We start from the raw sequence: 4,196 nt of genomic DNA, 5'->3' as shown, positions 1-4,196 counted from the left end.
AAAGAGGAGAAACAATTTAATCTTCAGTCTATCAAAAATAACAAATTAAATCTATTTTGAAATAAGAATATAGACATGGAATTCTCATTGGATTCAAGAATTTAAAAAGTAGTTTTGTTTGCATTAATTAGTATTGTCTATAAATTCTACACATTTTATATTTTATCTAATTAATTTAATTTTATGAGTTACATATCTGTTTATTACAAGAATATATTTTAAATATTATTTATATTAATTTAATCATGTTTATTTATGAATGTGTACATGTGAGTTTCTGCTTATGTATGTGAGTCTGTATGTTAGTGTGCATTTGTGTATCTCTTTGTGTGACCATGTGGGCTTGAATACATGTAACCACGTAGGTCAAAAAACATCAGAGTCCATGTAATTGGAGGTATAAGTGTTTATGAGACATCTGATGTGAGTTCTGGGAATGAAACTCTGGTCCTCTGGAAGAACAGTGTATGCTTGTAAATATTGAACTATTTTTCCAGAAATATTACATTTATTAATTGTTTCCTTCACTTTAAAATATCTGTATTTTGTGTGAATTTTTTTATACAAAACACTTTGTGAAAGATATTTTGGCTTTCAAAAAGTAAACATCGAATAAGCATTTAGAGTTTACACTTGTAAGAGGTTTTCACTGTAATATTGAATAGCTCAAGTTCAGGATGCTAATAAATGTTAAGACTGATTCTTAAATGGTAAGGCTGGGGAATAAAATTAAAACTCTTGTCTATCAAAGGCCAAAAAAAAAATCATGAAAAATATAACTCCAGAGAGGAACATTGTAATACAAGATGTTACATTATCAGTTCTAACTTAATTTCAGCTGTTTCAGGATGCTTGATTTAATAATGAAGATCAGCAAGTAATTAACGATTCACTGAGATTTCTATTAGAAAATAAGAAAGTAAAAGGTGACACTAAGTGTTTAAAATAGACCATCATGATCTTGAATGGACTAGTATTCCTTGATGAAAAATTCATTTTGCCTTATATTATTAGGAAACTTTGTTCTATCTAGTAACTAACAGAAAAATAACTTTATTATTTTTGTTTGTTTTCTTTGTTGTTATATATGGTATAAGCATTTGTGAGGTCATAGGAATTTAGTCTAGGTCTGAAAACTGTGTGACATAAGGAAAACAGTCAACAGTGGGATTGTGAAGGCATCTGGGCATCCTCAACAGCACAGGACAACGTTCTAATCTAGTGGGACAATAGTTTTCAGGGACATGGTCCGGGTTAGTGTGAACGAGCAAGGGATGAGAAAGTAGGAGGGATGTAATTGGTAGTTTGGTAACAAAAGGTTGACAGTTCACCACCATTCCAAACTCTTTCAGATTCTCTCTCTCTCTCTCTCTCTCTCTCTCTCTCTCTCTCTCTCTCTCTCCTCTCAAGATTATTAATTAACTCATTTAATTACATGACAAATTCTGTTCCCTCCCTTTCCCCCTTGGAGAGTTCTATCCCCATACACCTACCCTTAACCCTCCACGTCACCCTCGAGTATTCCCCCAAACCGGGGCATCATCAAGTCTCTACAGGATTAGGCCCGTCTTTTTCTTCTGAGGCCAGGTAAGACAATCCACATATGCTCTTTGGTTAGTGGCTCAGTCCCTGGGAGCATGTTAGTTGACTCTGTTGGGTTCCTTGTGGGGTTGACATCCTCTTCAGTTCCATCACTCCTTCTTCTAACTCTCCCATATGTGTCCCCCATCCCTATCAAATGCTTGGCTGTGGGTATCTGCATCTGTCTCAGTCAACTGCTGGGTGGAGTTTCTCAGAGGACTACCATGCTAGGTTCCTTTCTCCAAGCACATTGGAACATTAGTAATAGTGTTAGAGATTTGTGTCCACCCATGGGATAGATACTAAGTTGGACCTCTCACTGATCTTCCATCCCTTCAATCTCTTCCCCATTTTTGTTCCTGCATTTCTTTTAGAGAGCAGCAATTTTTTTTGTTTTTACTTATGTATTTGTATTTTTTTTAATTGGATGTTTTATTTACATTTCCTATGTTGTCCCCTTACCCCATCCCCCACCCACCCCGGAACCCCCAATCCCCTCACCCCTCCTCCTTCTTCTCTGTGGATGTAACCTCTATCTACTCCCCCCCACTCCCACCTCCCCACCCTCAACATTCCCACCCCCTGGGGCATCCAGCCTTCATGAGGTCAAGGTTCTCTTCTTCCACCTATGCCCAGCAGGGCCCTCCACTCTTACATATTCAGTTGAAGCCTTGGATCCCCCCCCCAAGTGCTCCCAGGCTGGTGGTTTAGACCCTGGGAGCTGTGGTTGGTTGGTATTATTGTTCTCCTCATGGTGCCGCAAATCCTTTCAGCTCCTTCAGTCTTCACTCTAACTCCTCCATTGGGAACTCCATGATCAGTTCAATGGCTAGTTGTGAGTATCTACCTCTGAATATGTCAGACTCTTGAAGACCTCTGAGGAGACATCCATATCAGGCTCTTATCAGCATGCACTTCCTGACTTCCACATCAGCTTCTACCTTTGGTGACTGCACATGGGTTGGATACTCAGGTGGAAAGGTCTTCAGACGGGCCCTCCTTCAGTTTTTGTCCCTCGCTTTGTCTCCATATTTGCTCCCTTGAGTATTTTGTTGCTCCTTCTAAGAAGGACCGAATCATCCCCACTTGGTCTTCCTTCTTTATGGACTTCATGTGGCCTATGAGTTGCATCTTGGGCATTTCAAGGTTCTGGGCTAATATCCAATAATCAGTGAGTGAATACCATGTGTGTTCTTTTGTGATTGGCTTACCTCACTCAGGATGATAATTTCTAGTTCCATCCATTTACCTAGGAAGCTCTCGAATTCATTGTTTTTAATAGCTGAGTAATACTCCATTGTGTAAATATACCACATTTTTTAAATCTATTCCTCAGTTGAAGGACATCTGGGTTCTTTCCAGCTCCTGGCTATTATAAATAAGGCTGACACCAGCAATTTTTAATGAAATGTCTTTTCATATATATATGCCAGAAATACATTTATAGAACATACGCATACACATATGCATAAAATAAAAATTAGAATATCATTGCTTTTATAAATTGTACTCCAATGATCAGGACAAATATATTAAACATATTTTTAAATGAAGCATTAATATCAGCAAAAATTACCTATATACTAAAAACCCATACATCAAACATTATACAGACTAATAAGTATTGCTTCTGCTTTAGAATTTCCCTCAAAATAACATCGAGTATATTGAGTCTCTTGTATATGATCACCTCTGAAATCAGCTTTGTTCATCTCTCTCTTATGGTACATCGATTCTGTCTGCCTAATGAAATGGGATTCATTATAACCACACTATAACTACAAGCACACACACACATACACACATATATATGTGCTTGTTGTTATACTGAAAACTTAAATTTCTCCTTATTTTTATTAAATGTAACTTTGCAATTTTTCCTATATCTAATTTTTTGTTTGTTCATTTGTGTTAACTTTAACATTCTAATGATGGCTTATGTATGTTAAAACTCAACTATTATATATATATATATATATATATATATATATATATATATATATAGTGTGTGTGTGTGTGTGTGTGTGTTTAAAATACGATACTGAATATTATTAAATATAGAGGTAGAGGGAAAAGTAGGTCAAACAGGAAGCCTATGTTTCTTTTACACATTATGGGGAAAATATTTGTGAAGATTTTGATTAACTTTCCCCTATGTGACCATAAACCTGTCAGTCACAAAACTGTGATAGCCAATAAATAAGTGAATGAATGAACTGTCTTTACACTGTAAGTAACATTCTGGTATTCAGATGAAAAAGCTCAATCCTATTTCATTAGGCAGACAGAATCGATGTATCATAAGAGAGAGATGAACAAAGCTGATTTCAGAGGTGATCATATACAAGAGACTCAATACACTCGATGTTATTTTGAGGGAAATTCTAAAGCAGAAGCAATACTTATTAGTCTGTATAATGTATCATGTATGTGTTTTTAGTATATAGGTAATTTTTGCTGATATTAATGCTTCATTTAAAAATATGTTTAATATATTTGTCCTGATCATTGGAGTACAATTTATAAAAGCAATGATATTCTAATTTTTATTTTATGTATATGTGTATGCATATGTTCTATAAACGTATTTCTGGCACCAAGGCAATGTGTGGTGC

Source organism: Grammomys surdaster, unplaced genomic scaffold, assembly GCF_004785775.1.
Source record: "Grammomys surdaster isolate TR1022 unplaced genomic scaffold, NIH_TR_1.0 422, whole genome shotgun sequence".
In the NCBI taxonomy this organism is placed as follows: domain Eukaryota; kingdom Metazoa; phylum Chordata; class Mammalia; order Rodentia; family Muridae; genus Grammomys; species Grammomys surdaster.
Note: the sequence above shows the minus strand (reverse complement) of the source record.